This window comes from Platalea leucorodia (assembly GCF_965183815.1).
Source record: "Platalea leucorodia genome assembly, chromosome: 1".
NCBI classification, from domain to species: Eukaryota; Metazoa; Chordata; class Aves; order Pelecaniformes; family Threskiornithidae; genus Platalea; species Platalea leucorodia.
The window spans coordinates 4,571,738-4,587,976 of NC_138823.1; the positions used below are offsets into that span (position 1 = coordinate 4,571,738).

The 16,239-nt window shown below is 45.3% G+C and overlaps 1 protein-coding gene across 4 annotated transcripts in view; it reads left to right on the forward strand.

Annotated features, from left to right (window-relative positions):
• The first annotated feature begins 5,146 nt into the window (after positions 1 to 5,146).
• Positions 5,147 to 16,239, forward strand: part of SLC45A4 (solute carrier family 45 member 4) — a 70,046-nt gene continuing 58,953 nt past the window's right edge. For 2 of the 4 annotated variants that reach the window (XM_082335068.1, XM_082335065.1), the window contains exon 1: positions 5,216 to 5,299. The gene's annotated coding sequence lies outside the window, so the exon portion shown is untranslated. Of the gene's footprint in view, positions 5,168 to 5,215; positions 5,300 to 10,778; positions 10,924 to 16,239 lie in introns of those variants that run through there. The other 2 variants (XM_082335067.1, XM_082335066.1) reach the window with 2 other exon arrangements.

The window sequence follows — 16,239 nt, forward strand, 5'->3', positions numbered from 1 at the left end:
GAGGGCACGTGGTAGTGTCTAGAGCTATAGGCTAAGAATGTGTCTTGTGACCAGATAAAATATGATATTTTATGCTGCACTGGACTAGCCCAACTGGCTATCATCTATAAATTCATCCATGAAACGTTGTGTTGTTATGAGAAAGCATTAAGGAATCAGGATCTCTCAGGGAAACTTCAGTAAAGGCTTTCCAGCAGGCTGCAGGAGCCTGTGCAGCCAGAAAACTAACTGGTCTTTTTTCTGTATTCACCAGCATAAACTGGCAATAATACCAGCCAGCTTTCACCAGGGTAAGGCTAATGTGAATGAAGTCACTTAAAAATCATTTCAGAATTAAACAGACTCCGGTACTTCAGGCTTTGGTTCAGGGTTTTGGTTCTTTGCAAATCCAATAGGATGAAAATGTATCCATTTTTCAGTTTGGCTTTGAGTAAAAATAGAGAGGCCAAAGCACAAATATCCCTGTGCAGCAACGGAAACCTCACAAACATCCTAATCGTGGTTTCATATGAGGCAGCTCAGAAGGAAAACTGACTAATCGCAGCTCATTGCCCAAGCGGAGGGAAACAGAAAGGGTAAATAGCATTAAAAAAAGAGAGGTTCTGATCTCTCCATTGCAAGGGAAGAAGTGACTGAGCTGAACAAGCTCTGCAGTTCTCAAATGCTGTCATTTTAACTGCTTTTAGGGCTTAAGTGCGAACTGAAAGCCACTGCTCTTGAAGGCCTGTCAAGCCATCTCTTGTCAACTACAAACTGCGCCGGAGCTTAATTCCTCACAGTTTTATTGTGCAGATAATTATAGACCACATAAATTCAAGAGGCAGGATAATTCTGCAGCCATTAATACCACTTTTTAGCTGTGCAAACCAGGAAAATAATGATAGGGAACTCTCATTCTTCAAGGCATGAACTCATGGTGAGACCTCACAAGTGGTGGCAGCAGCAAACGCATCTTACAGCCTGTATTAGCATCTCGCCAACGTAACTGCTACCAGCCTGAGTCTCCACCGTGAGCCGTTTATTTTCCATATGGGATGGTGGGGGAAGGTATAGCTACTGCTTTTACTCCCGGTTTCAGCCCAGGAGAAAGGCAAAGAGCACCTGCACCGCCCTGTTTTGCTTAGGACTGTTGACATTGCTGTGGGGTGACATGAGCCAACTGGCTCCAGACTGGTAAACTCTGGGCAGGAGACAGGGCAAAGGGCTGGGTCACGCTCTGTGCCTGCAGGTCCTGTCTGAAGCCATTTGGCTCTCAGAATTCAAAGTCCGTTTTGGCTACCACAGGCAACCTAAACTGACCAGCAAATCTGCCTGTCTGGGTCCCAGGCGCAAACTCGCACGCGGTATCCTGCTGTCCATGACTTGTCTGCGTCCAGACAAAATATCTTTGGTTGGCTTGCTGCAAGCCTACAGCCCTCATCCGACAGGCAGAAACCAGAAGCGTCCAAATGCTTTTCAGGGGAAAAAAAAAAAAATCATCAAGGGACAAGGGCTATTTTACACAGCCATTAAAGTTCCAGTTTAATGACAGCATATGTTGGGGGAGGGTGGGAAGAAGGATAAACAGCAGTTTCAAGCCCAGAGCACTGGTTTCCCATCAGATATCTCACCCTTTGTGAGAGATACCCTGGGGATAAGTTACAGGCCGAACGGGTAAAAGTTGAGACTCATTTTTCATGTCCTGTTTACAAGTGTCCTGGCTGGGAGACCTCACCTGGGCTTTTGGGTGCTCAGATTTGCTTCAAGTCTAGCCTCAGGCTTCCCAACCCCACGGCCACTCCCCGTTGGGAGACACCTCTAAGAGTTGGCTGTGTCAAACGGCATGAAGTCTGAAAGCAAGTCACAACAATCCCGTGGGCTTTTGTCCATCCAGATGAAGAATTACCTTTTTTTAAAGCCACAGCTTTCAAGGGTTTAGGAGCAAAGGCAGTCTCACGAGGTTTGCATAATCTAGGAATCCCAGCGTTTCATATAGAGCAATTCACACTAGATCTGAACACTGGCAAACAGTCAGCTAAATCCATTATCGCATGATAATGCTCAAACATTTCATTAATTCCTAACCAGCTGTCCTCTGCTCCCTTACCCCTTTCATCATACAAACATTTCTTTAACTGTCTGAGGGAGGAGAGAGGGAGGATCAGACGCAGGCTCGTAAAATTCCTTCACCCGCTTTGCCTGCGGCAAGTTATTTCTTTTGACACGCATGTAAAATAATACTGGGGGTGTTGTTTGTTTGGCTTGGCTGGATGGTAAATTTTCATAACAATTTTGTAAGCCAAGTACCTGCGAAATGGAGTAGAAGGAACTCAGGGCAGCTTGTTGACGGTCCTGCCATCTGGTTAATTAATATATCTCATTAAATAGGGAAGACCCCCTCACTCCAATTTCTATGCCAAGACAGAGGGCAAGGCTTTTTGATCAGGGTACTGCTCTCCAGTGTTTAGAGGTCCTGTAGATTTATTTTTTTTTTTAAGTCCTTGGGTACTGCATGCCAAACAAACCAGCGGAAGCAAGGATAAAGTGAGGGATCAGTACCTTGGGGGTTTCTCCAACTACGTGACTCACAAAATGGAAACATGCATAAAAAAGGTCGTAGAGCGATTTTAAGGTGACTTCTGGATGCTTTCTTTAGGGAAAGCTCTCGCTGAAGCGCCTCAACTCGCTACACATTGCCTAGGGTCACACCGAGGAACGGGACTCACAACCACCACCCTGCTGAGCAGGGACCCACTAAAGGTAGACCCTCAAAACGCCGGGGAGGAGAGCACGTCTCCAACCTCGCTCTCAACCACAGTTTAGGGGCTTTTCTCCCAGTCCCACAAACATCAGCCTCAAACGTAGCGCACGTCTGGACAGCACATCAGCCTCTTGACTGACACTCATTTCTCCCCTGCCAAGACTTGAGGATGCGTTTATTTATTATGGGTTAAATATTTGGAGTTGAGTAAGAACCTCAGAGGGAAAAGGTGGGTCTGCTTCCTTGGATTTTTCTTCCCCACCCCCTCACTCTCATAAAAAATTAGATTTTTTCAAGTAAAATGTTTGTTTTATGGAAAATTACCCTTTCTGACTCTAGGCTCAGCCAAGGGCTGACAGTTAACAACTCTCAAGCGAAAATCACATGAGGAAATACAATGGAGAAATATCTGGACACGTCTGGACATGTCTGGACATTGCTGGAACAGGTCTAAAATGTCAGGGCGAGGTAAGGACCACGCTTCGCCACAACAGCAGGCAACAAAAGAGCAAAAAAAAAAGTAAATTTTTTCAGTTATTTTAAAGCGAGGTGTCAAAACACCAGGTAGCCCAGGCTGCCACAGATCTACAGGTAACAAGAAGCACATCTTATAAGTTGTATCTACACCCACATCTTGAGATCCCTTCTTGGTGTTTTCAGTTGTGTTAGGGTCTCATATAATTTCCACTAAAGTCACTGAAGTCTTTCCTCTTACCACGAGTCATTAGACTTTTCTACTACTATAAATATAGGTATAATTTATTTCTTCTGTGGAACATCAATGTTTTATTAAGCTATACTACATACATTCAGTTGTGGTACAATGGATGTTGTTTTACTGTCACGAGTAGGTGTTACACTGGGCTGTCATCAGTATGGTAGCTTTATCTTTACCATTTGGCTAATGAACATGATTTTTTTGCCACATTTCTTTTCAAAAACCTAGCAGTGTCATTACAATATTTATAAACAATATTTATATGTCAAAAACCCCATCATTCTTTGAATAGACTTTGGGAATCCTCACCAGAGGATGGTTAATTTAGTGAGTTGTGGATGACTGTCGTCATGCACGCTTTTCAGTCCTTGGTCTGAATTAACCTAAAAATAAATACATGTTGATAATAGCATTCTAGAATAAAGGGTTAATGCTGGTTTTTTTGTTTCTTTAGGGCTTGCAATCACAGTATTTTTGTTAGACTCAAGATTCATATTGCTTTTTAATAGCACGTAGATGTGTACCGTTCTTCCATTTTGCCTTCTGTGGTTTTCCTTTTTCTGAAGTCTGGTATGCTTCGTGGTTTATTTATTCATGAGCTACAGAGAAAGAAGTTCACAATTAAAAAAAAAAAAATTGTTTTGGAATATATAGTTAACGGTGTGTCAAGAAACAGAAAATTACACTTATGCAATGTAACGTGCATTTTTACATGCCACTCACACACTACTTTATGCATCCCCAGTTTATGTAAGTAATAAAGATTAAATATTACGCTACCCTGCCCAATGCAGTCAGCACAATTAAGGCTAGGAGACGTAAGTAATTGGGAATAAAAAAAAACACGTGCCTGTGCTAAAAAAAATATGGTCTTTCACGGCAAGTTTGCGGAGGGTGCTTACGACGCGGCAGGACTACGGCTGCGATCGGGACCGAAGTGTTTTAATTTCCTCAATTTGCTGTACGTTGTATATTGAGCGTGGTATACGGCAGACGCCAGGAACGCCAACCTTGCCCAGGGCCGGCGATGGCGGCCTGGCACGGCTCACCCCGTGAAGCGCTGGGCTGGACGGCGGGGAGGCCGGCGGGCACCTCGCGCGGGGCCAAACCTGAGGAAAAGGTGCAATTTTTCCTCATGCTGAAGGAAAATTTCGACAATTTGGGGGCAAATTTCGACAATCTCAGGTAGGGAAGGGTGTCCGCCCCAGCGCTTTCCAAGGTCTGTTTGGAGCCGTACTCGGCACAACTTTTTCAGAGAGGGGCTCCGCGCCATGTCGCCACCGAGTTTCTGTGGAAAACGCTCTCCGTCTCGGCGGGGGATGAACGGGTGGCAACCTCCAACCGCCCCCAGGTCGCCGCTCGGACCCTTCCCGGCCACGAAACCCCCTCCGGCGCGGGGAGGGGTGCCGGCGGGCCCGTCCTTCCCAGCCCCGGCGGCGGGAACGGCCGCTCCACCTGACTCGCCCCCGCCTCCCCTCAGGTGGCCCCCCCCCCCACCCCTGGGGGGATGCCCGGTCGCCCCCGTAGCTCGCCCGCCCGTCACCCTAGCAACGCCCCCCGCCCTCGCCACGGCCACGCCCCCCCCTCGTTGCATATTCATGACCCCCGGCGCGGGGAGGGGGCGGAAGCGGAAGCGGGAGAGGGTTTCCGAGGAGCCCGGTATAAAGCGGCCGCTGGTGCCCGGTGTCGCCCGCCGCGCTTGTGCCGCCGTGAGTGACCTCGTCCCTTCCCTCCTTCCCTCTCCCCCCCAACCCTCCCCGCCGGCCGCCTCCCGGCACCGCCGCCTCCCCCCCCCCGCTGCACGGAGCAGGTCCCGGGTGCAGGGGGAGACCCGGGGGCAGGTAAGGGGGTCGGTGGGCGAGGGGCTTGAGGGGGGGGCGGTTGGGCGGTAAGGGGTGTCTGGAGTGGGGAGGCGGGGTGTGAAGGGAATGAGCGGTTGGGGAGGTTCGGGGTGAGGGAGGTGAGGGGCTGGTGGAGGCGAGGAAGGGTTTGGGGTGAGGGAGGTGAGGGGCTGGTGGAGGCGAGGAAGGGTTTGGGGTGAGGGAGGTGAGGGGCTGGTGGAGGTGAGGGAGATGAGGGGTTGTAAAGGTAACGAAAGGTTTGGGGTGAGGGGCTGGTGAAGGTGAGGAAGGGTTTGGGGTCGGGCTGGTGGAGGCGAGGAAGGGTTTGGGGCGAGGGAGATGAGGGGCTGGTGGAGGTGAGGAAGGGTTTGGGGTGAGGGAGGTGAGGGGCTGGTGGAGGTGAGGAAGGGTTTGGGGTGAGGGAGGCGAGGGGCTGGTGGAGGTGAGGGAGATGAGGGGTTGTAAAGGTAAGGAAGGGCTTGGGGTGAGGGGCTGGTGAAGGTGAGGAAAGGTTTGGGGTCAGGGGTGGTGAAGGTGAGGAAGGGTTTGGGGCGAGGCAGATGAGGGGCTGGTGAAGGTGAGGAAGGGTTTGGGGCGAGGGCCTGGTGAAGGTGAGGGAGATGAGGGTCTGTGAAGATGAGGAGGGGTTTGGGGTGAGGCAGATGAGGGGCTGGTGAAGGTGAGGAAGGGTTTGGGGTGAGGCAGATGAGGGGCTGGTGAAGATGAGGAAGGGTTTTGGGTGAGGGGTGGTGAAGGGCTTGGGGTGAGGGAGGTGAGGGGCTGTTGAGGGTAAGGAAGGGTTGGAGAGCTGCCGGAGAGAGATGTGGGTGGGACTGAAGGTAAGGAAGGGCTGAGAAGCTTTTGGGTGAAGGACTTATGGGGCTAGAGAGGTGAGAAAGGGCTGAGGAGCTTTGGGGTGAGGGGTGTGTGGGGCTGTGAAGATGGGAAGGGGATGAGGAGCTTTATGGTGAGGGAGATATGAGGCTGCAAAGTGGGGAAAGGGATGAGTGAGTGAGGTGGGGGAGGCATGGGGCTGCAGAGGTGGGAACTGGAAAGGGTTGAGCTTTATGGGTTGAGCTTTATGGTGAGGGGCTGGGCCAGAGGAGATGTGGGGCTACAGAGGTTGGGAAGGGATGAGGAATGAACGGTAAGATGAGTAAGGTGGGGTTGGAGAGGCTTGTTTGGTGTGTCTAGGATAGTGAGTCCTAATGAGGTGAAGATGGGATGAGAAAGAGGTTGCCAAGTGCCCCTTTGGGATTATGTTGGGTGGTGAGGATTTATTTTGGCTGGAAGAGGACTTGACAAAGAGACCAAAGATGAAAATTAGTGTAGCTTTTCAGACTATTGAAGTTCACTAGTCTGCCATTTGAATAATTCCACACTTAACCTGTAACCTGATCTCAATGGTTTACCATAAAACAGTTGAGTGTCACCTCACCTAGTTTGATATGATGGTGGGAGAGTACTGGGGGAAGAAACTACTTAGCACTTTTAAATCTCCCATGAAAGCTGCAGTTTTCCTTAAGATTGTGTTGTCAGTGATTTTGAACTCTTAAGATGCCCTAATTTAGCACCTTTAGGAGGTGCAGGAACTGTGTTTCACCTTGAAAAATACTCTCCCCGTGGGGCAGTTTTCTGTTGTAGTAATTGGCCTCTGGTATTCTCTGTGTATAGAGGAAAAAAGAAGGGGAGGAAAAGATCTAACCAAGGCTCTGACTTGGCACTGGGTGCAGTGAGCAAATCAGTGTTGCTAGAGCTTGGCTAATGCTGTGAATTACAAATGGGAAAGGATAGGAAAGATATTGCAGGATGTTGAATGTTGGACGAAGGAGGTGATTTCTCCTTCAGGAAAGGAGAGCTGTTACAAGAAGTGGACCTACAGGGATAGGCAGCACTGTAAGTGCAGAGCACAAACAACAGCAACATTATGAGGATTCACGAGAAGAAATTGCACTGTTACAGCATGTATCCTTACTGCTCTGTAAAAACTGCTCCAGCCTGATCTGCGTCATGTTCCACTGCCTTGATCAGACAGTGCTACTAAAATATTTAGTGAAATATGGCTTGAGCAAGGCACTTGAGCTCCAAGAAAGAGTGAACTAGTGAATACTTTGTTTCCCTCTAGAAGTCAGGCTTTTTTGTAAATATCTAGCAGAAGTGGTTGCTGATGTGACTGCACTGACATAGCTTGTATGGCTTCTTCCTCCACACCAGTATTGCAAATGATAAGGTCTTCCTCACTTGGTTTGTTTAATGATTATACCCGATTGATGAAATGTTCAACAGGCCTAATTTTTCCCTTCCTAAATAAGGAAAAGAGCTTCAGATAAGAGATTAAGGTATTTAGTTGACACTCTGGCTATAAATGCTTCCAGAATTACTTTTTACTGTAAGTTTGAAAAGCTGACACTACCTTAAGCTCTGAAAACTGCATCCAGTGGTCTCTGAGGCATCCACAGACCTCTGAGTTCCTGTGTCTGTCAAAGGTAGTGGCAGCTGCTGTCTTGGAAGTGAGCGCTTCATTCCTGTATTAATGAGATTAAATTGGGTATTTAAGGGAGTTTTCATGACAAAATAACAATTTCCATGATGTAAGGGATGGGATCAGTGGAACAACTTCTATTTTAGTTAGCTATTTGTAATATCAGCGGCCAGTTTACATGGGTTGGCTCATGCCTCTCTGTGCAGTTCTTGCACTCAATTATGTATGACTGAGGCACTTTAGTAAAATCGAAAACGTATGGCGCTATAGATAACCCTCTTGCGTAATGCGCGTTAACTCCTGTGGGAACCTGTTGCTCTCTGGGAGTTTGTCATTGAGACAGAAATTAGCAGTATCTGCTGACATGATCTTGTTTGGATGCTATGGGGACTGCTTGCAATCAAAAGCAGTCCTCTCCCTCAAAGCTGAAATGTCTTAGCAATTCAGTTTCTTTTAAATACATTTGTGTTGCACTGCCTTAAGCTGACAAGGGAGGATGTCTTTTGGAGGTGTCCTTTGTTAGTGGTGAGAAGGTGGTTGGAAGACTGACATAGCTGGTGAACTTGCTGCTCCTTCTCCATCATGTTACAACAAAATTCACGTAGTGCAGCTTTGTTCACGTGCCTTTTCAGTGGGGCAACGCAAGTGCAGTATTTAAGTGGCTTCCAACAAAGCGTGGTGTAACTCTGGCTGAAATAATACACATGCTTGTATGTTAGTACATGTGACTTAAATTTTTCAAACTGAAGCGAATGTGTACCCTATTTGAGGAGCTTTCTGAAGCAACTGTCTTTATTCTGCCGTGTGGAAATACAGGCTCTGAGGAGCTTACAGAACGCAGGCTGAATTTGGACCCATCTCACAAGGCTGTGACCTCAGAGGTTAACTACCTTTAAACTCACTCCAGTCCTGGATTCACTGACAGCTAGAAAGTGAGGTCTTGGTAATTTAATATTGCTCTGCTTGTGTGCTAAGGCTGGAATGTGTGGACCCTGCCTCTATCCCTGTATAAACTTGGTTTAGATGGATCATTCCTAAAAGCTACGAGAATACTAACATTGGATGGTACCTGCAGAGTGTTTCACCAGTGAAACTGCATCTAATGTTCGGAAAACCTTCTTGAAGTCAAAATGTGTTGCCAACTGAGTAGCTTAGAAAAGATGCTTAAGCTTTGAGAGGCATCTTATCAATGCCTAGGTGGGAGGCTGGTGGCTGAAATGACCTACTAGCTGCTAGATAATGCCTGCAGTTGTGAATACAGTTGCATGTAATGCTTCTGTACTTTCAGCAGATGCTGATTTAAGCAATAAACAGTTCCTTTACACAGTAGCATTTGATCTTGCCTAGCTTAATTTGTAAACTCTGCCTGTGATGTACTGCTGTTGTTCTTAGTTGAGCACCCCATGACTTCAAGCTTCAATTTGTAGAGAAGGTAGCCAGTTTTGCCCGCAGTATGTGGGCGCCTCTGCTTGCGTGTTAGGCAAAAGCAGTGAAATCCTTTCATATCACCCATCACAAGAAGCTGTAGCTGGCAGTTCCTTTTGAGCTTAACCAGCAGTCCGTACCTCTGCTAGAATAGTAGAATCCACCCTAAAATACTTGCATCAAATGATCGATCGGTGTGCGTTGAGCAACAATGCGCGTGCACTGGTGTCGTGCTTGAGATAAAACCAAGCCTCACTTGCACTTCAAACTGACTACGATCTGATGGTTAGTGTAAAACCACGCTGAACAGAGGCAAAGCTACTTGAGTCGAAATGGGGCTTTCCACTTGATCTGCCAGGAGAGCGGCTGTGGAAGTGATGAGGCATCATGTGATGGAGGGGGAAGCTTTAGCAGCTTGCACAGTAACTGGTAACACAAAGAACTGTGCTGCATTTTAGTTTGCAAGGGTCACTCCCATGACCTTTACCTGTAACACTTGCAAGATCCCAGGCTGTAACCTGTTCCAGCTATGGGCGTAAGATTCATTGAAACTACGCTGACAATGGCAGAGCCTTGTGCACGGTTGTTTCCATTACAGAAGGCTTAATTGATTTGATAACCATTCTGTTAGAGCTCCTCGTCCTTCAACTTGCAGCACATTGTCAGCCTTACTAAACAGCTTCCATTCAACAGTGTGGTTAACTTGGGGAATGCAAAGTGCAATGATTGCCACTTGGCTTAATATACAGCGCTAAACTGATATGAGCGTTTGAAACAATACTTTTCCTAAGCAGAGCATTATGCCTGCCCAGTAACTGCTTTAATGAGTCCCATAAACTTTCTAGCAGAGCTCTGTATTTAAGTTGCCATACAGAAGCAGAAAATACAAATGATTCTGGCAAATCCAGTTGCCAGAAAGCTGAAGCAGAATGCCTGCTGTCAGGATGAGTGACACCATGTGTGTAGCTTGACAGCTGATGTTTCAGTTCCAGAGTCACCTTCCAGATGGGGGATCCTGGACAGCACAGAAACCAAGCCTGGAAGCAGACACTGTTAAGCTGTGGAGCCCTGTGCTGTAAACTAAAGACTTTACGTGCTTTTGGTAAGCTGCTGCTGGTCAGATGACTGTTTTAGTCAGCAGCTTATCAGTTACCCACACATCTTGCATTTGGGCCACAGCCCTACTCAGAGTAACCACCCAAAACTTCCATTGGTAAAGGATATTCTGTCCTCCAGCTGGGACTGTGAGGGTCTCTTGAATCCTAGCACTGAACAGTTATTGCTATCTTGAATAAACTGGTTATTCTGTTATACTTCTGTATCACAGTTCACTCCTCTGAGTGGAATAAGATACTCTGCATGAAAAAGAGCTGAGTTCATGCTATTAAATCTAGACCTCCGATAGAGTTGCTGGAGACTGAATTTGCCTCAAGTTAAAAGCTGAACCTTAGGCATCTCAGCAATGGATTCACAACACTGCAGCGGCTGAGTCACGGAGTGGTTTGTGTGCTGTGAACTGCCATCTTAGGGAAACTGGCACACAGTAGCTTAACTAAAGCCCCTTAGTGCTGGTATTTCCAACGAGTGCTGTAAAGTCATTTAGACTGCAGCTGGCATACTGCATTATAACAACTCTGGAGAAGCAGCCAGCTTTTCTCATCAAACTTGCTCTTGGCAAGTGACTGTGGCAAGCATCAGGATGCAAAGCTTACATTGGGTAAGGATTTGGTTTGGCTTAGGAGCTGCTTCTGACCTTGGTTTGGCTCTTACTGGCACATAGTCTGCTCAAACATGAATCTCAATATATAGGTGATGGGAAGTTGGTCTCTGCAACATGGGCAACTAATAAAACTGTTAAAACTCAGAGCTGGGGAGGGTTTGCTTACTGGGACTCCCACCTATGGAGGATATTAAACTAGTCTCTTTAGCTTTAAGACACCTGCTGGCTTGACACTTTAGGCTTGACTAGCAGTCTCTTTTGCAGGGTTATATGAAGACTAATGGGCCTGAGGTGCTCTGGGAGTGGACTGAAACCTACTTTCCTTGCAAGACTAAAATTGTCAGTCAATAGCTGCTACTTATTTAGCAAGGCATAAAAGGGTAGGAGGTAAACAAAACTTGGCCCTAAGGAATAGACTGAAGATGCTTTTAAAAATCTCAGTGTGTAAACAGCAGTAGGAAAGCATTACCCTTGAATTGTTTTGCTAAACTATATCTGAGGTGGATTTTATCAATGTTCTGGGGAGAGCAAGACTGGCACTCTTAGCAGAGCAGAGAGAGAACCTAGTTTCCTCATCTTGTTTTAAATGAGACCTCTAATGTTTTTGTAGCTGAAATTGAAACCAGTGTTATGCTGACCCTGCATATTTTCTATCCTCTGCTGGCTGGCCTGGACTACTTCTGCGTGCAGTATAGTTCATTTATTTTGGAGACTTGAAAACAAGCCATTATCACCCTTCGGTGCCAGATAAATAAATGATCTAACTGGGGGCTGAACCCAAAGCACTCTTTTTACAAAAGCACAACTGCATGTCATGCTTATCTTCTCCGTTCTGTCCTTGAATATATGATCAGTTGTCCTGGACCACATCCAGAAACCAGTGGCTTAACCCAACAAGCGATGACTACAGAACAGTCAGATTTCTATGCCACTTAATTTCCTATCATCACTTACACACAGCAAGCGGTCTTCCAGAATACACTTAATTTGAGCACTGTTTAACCTACAACTTGCTTATCAGTCATGTGGGAGTACAAATAGGAGCAACAGGAATCAACTGTTAAAGTAGTGTCAATGCTGGATCTCTGCTTCCAGGTAACAAGAGCTTCAGGGTGGGGTTTTTTGGGGGGGGAGGGAGAAGACACACATGCAGGGTAAACATACTCCTCCACTTTTACAAGGGGAATATTTGAGCAAGTACACTGGCCTGTGCAGTCTGGCTCTGGGTACTCCCAGAGGAGTGATTTGACAGTCTGAACTATTGCTCCTTAGAGTAGTGTGGCTGGCCAGCTAACTCCCAAGAGTTCAAAAAATAACCCAAAACAAATGCACAACTTGCTTTAACACTAACACATCTAGTGCACATGTCCTGTTTGCTGTCTGAAATGTATCTGGGGAAATCAGCTTGTGATGTAGGTTTGTTCTTGTTCTTTTTCTTGGCTCTTTTTCTGCTTCTAACTTCAGTGTAGAGAGGGAAAAGGCTTACGCTTCTCAGTGCAGGAGTTAGCCTGATTGTTTCCAACATCACAGCATTTGGGTGGCTCCGGCTGTTGTTCACATCGGTTGTCACAGCCTAAAAGTGAAAAACACTTAGCTCCTTCAGTGGGCTGCAAAGGGAGTAACTTGACAGTTACCTGTACCCTTCATGCTCCTACAGTTGTTGCTGGCCTTACAGTTGGAGCTTTTTCTCCTGCTTTGCTTTCAAGTCACCCTTCCAATTTGTTGTCTTCCAGGTATGTTCAAAACTCTCAATATGCAGCTGCACAGTAATAGATGTCAGTCCACTGGAGAAATGGCATTGAACCAGATAACATGTGTCCTCTTCCAGATAGTCACTCTGGGATAGTTTGTGTGACAATTCAGGATGCCATTTCAAAATAATCTTTTTGACCCTATAGTACTAGTGGGATCTCTAATCTTCTTTGTATGCATATGAGCTGGACTGGAGTGCTAGATAAAATATATCTGCCATGGTCTTTCAGCTGTGTAGCAGTCCCCAGTTAAGCTGTGTATAAGAGGGCCTGAGTTCCTATCCAGTGAATCTTGTGCCAGCATCTTCGACAGATGCTTATTCATCTAGTGGGCTTGCTATTAAATTGTTAGTAGTTCTTTTACTAGATAGGAACAGTAGAATATACTTGTGGGCAAGTCAGTCTTTGGTGTGGTGACTTAAGATAGAGCCTTACTACTCTGCCTCAGGGTATCCTTAGCCTGTTCATGGCTAGATCTATTTAATGCCACTTTGTCCATGTAAAACCTAATGTGTCTCAGGGATGTTCAGTATAAACTTGACTCTGTACTCCTTGAACAAATTTCTTTGCTTCTTCCTACCTCTGCACAAGTCGTTTCAGGGAAAGCTACGCTTACACAAAAAAACCTCAGTGCCGAGTAACGGCAAACTACTAAACATACATGTTCATCAGACTGCAAACTTCCAGCTCACTCCAGCAGCCCAACACTGCGCGGTATTTCCCTGAGCTGCACTTAGCAGCTTTTCCTTCCTCATTAACTATGCTCCTAAATGAGCACTCTTTCCAAGAGATCAGTTCCAGTTCTGTGTTAAGGCTGGTTACTGAATAACTGGTTGTAATGAATGCCTGAATTTATCATTGGTACAATAATAGCTACGCTGTTCCCTTGACTTCAGCCTCTTTCAGAAGCTTTTGGTCAACAGATTCACTGTCTGGGTGGCGTTGTAAGGAGTCTGTGTAGGTATTTCTAAATATCTCACTTGCAGGATCCTTCAAGGAACTTGACAACAAGTTGCCTTAATTGTGGATCACAACCTCATTCTGCCTACTCGGAATTTAGTAATTGATGTGTCCCTGATGGCATTCACCAATCTTTCAAGTTTTAAGGGCTTTTTCCACTGACAAAGCCGCAGGCTGGTAAAGTGGCCCATGGTCAAACATTCTCACTAGACAAAGCTTTCAGTTCCTAATAGCAATTACTGTATTAAGGTGGAATATACACCACAGCTTACAAAAGACAAATTCTTTAAGTGAGTAGGGAATAAGACTTCACATTACGTGCAGAAATTGCTGCAGACCAAATGATTTGGAGATCCTGCCTCTAGGAAATGGAATAAGAAAGCTGCTGCAGTTCTGTGCTTCAAGCATTCGCAGAAAAATTGCTTTGTGGTTGAAAAAATAGCCTGACCTAGAGAGATGTTGGTAATAGCTCCTGAATCTTTAATACCAAAGGTGTATTGCCTAATAAGGGCGGAGTCTAATGTTAATGTGTTTAAATAGTTCAGTTCTGTGTTTATAACATCTCCACTATGCAATGTACTGTCCACCTTGCCTCTAAATTGGTGTGGTCAGGGTGGAAGTACTGTGCAAATGAAAGCAACACATTTTCCCCAGTAGCAGCATTCAGTTCATTAATATTGCATCTACCTGTAACTTGGAAAATGAGCAGAAGCCTGCCAGTGACAAATATTAAATAAAAATGGGTCCCTTATTTTTGCTTCAATGACTGTCCAGTGTACTTTCTAATTCTTACCTGGTGTGGTTATGCTAGTGCCATTATAATGCTTCATTTTCTTGCTCACTGTTGATGTAGGGATTAAATAACTTCCTCTTTGATTGTCTGGGTAATAGTGATATCTCTTCAAATAACAATAAGAATACTGGCTAATTCTTGGCTTTCACTGAAGAAATTTTCAAAATATTGGACTAGACTGAGAGCAAACCAGGAAGCCAAGGCTGGAAACTTCTCCGCTCCGCTGTATCTGATAAGGCAAGCAAGAGCCCAGAACTTTCCTTCATTAATTTGTTAGCCTTGCAGGACAAACTGTAGCTCTAAGTTGTTTGTGAGCAGCTAAGACTAAAGCTACACAAGTGTGTCTTTTTGCATCCGAAAGGGTTTAGGCTTGTAATATTGCTGTTGCCCTTCCAGCCTTGCAGGAAAGAATGAAAATATAGAAGGCTTACGTGACCGATAAATACATCTCAGTGTTTATATCTGGGCTTGTAGTTTAATGTTAGATCTGCATTCTACAGACTTCTAAGTAAACGCTTAGGCACAGGCTTAAACTGCAGATTGTACAGGGAAAGCCTGAAAGTCTGGGTAGCTTTTCTCACCAGTTAGGCGCACAGTTTCACTCACAGCGTATGGGGGGAGGATGTATCCAAAGTGACAGACAAGTGTCACTGTTCGCAATCTAGTGGGATTCGGAGTATGGCTTTAGTGTATCGCTGCCAACTTCTTAAATCAGCTTAACCACAGCAAATGGTAGTCAGAGCTGCTCCTCATGGTAGGAAGTATTTAATAGAAAGCATGTGAGAAGGCACATACATGTGTTCAGTTTGTTTTCTGTCCAGCAAAGAAATTTGGGATCAGGCCACTCAAGAGCCTACCCAGATTCCTGGGTCTGTTGCCCCACGTGTGTCCTAAAGTAAAGTGGTGTCTGTTTTGATTGCACTATTTTCTTCAGTAGGAATTAACATTTCATACTGACCATGGGAAACTTGTATCTCTGCTAATTTCAGTTCCATGTTTTGAAGGCTGGTAACACTTTATTTGCAGAGTTTTGCACTCCATGTCAGTGAAGGTTTAAGCCTGGTTGAAGCTTACTGTTACAGGACGAGTATTCTTTCATTGGGGAAAATACAGGATATAGTTGCACATTTTATATTCATCCTGTTTCTCCAGACTTCATGTGTGATGAGTGCTGAGCAAGGGCATCCTAAGTCCTCAAAGGAAGGTGAGCTGAGAAAGTTTTCCTAGCCAAAACTGTTGTGGGTTATCTGCGGTCAATGCAAACTGCAGCATGTGTAAGTAGGAAGAACTTCACAGACATCACATGAACTCCTTTCCTGCAGGGTTTATTTTTTCCTAGTAAATCAATAGTTTGTTATCCTCTGTCTACCACAATTAAGTTAACTTAAAATCACTGCAACTTGATTGAAAACCAGAATGCAAGCTAAGGATAGTAATGTGTCACATCATGTCTGTTTTAATATGGAATTGCAACTTAGAAATGTAAGTATCTTTTGGCTTAAAAATAAAGGTTTAAAACAATGGAAGTGACCTCTTGAACTATGTCCGTTTTACTATATTGTGATCTGTACTTCTCCAGAGAAGTTCATGGGTCAAAAGTCTGCCCATTTATTTTGCAGAAATATTTTTATAGAGGAAATATGTTGAACATAGAAAATTGCTACTGGATGAACAAAAACTTAAAGCTCTTACAGGATAAGAAATGCATGTCACTTAAATGACATAACAAGAATGTGTTTTGTCTATTAAACCTTGACTGTTCCACAAAGCAACATTAAGATATTTCAAATCTATTTAGGCTCTTAACCT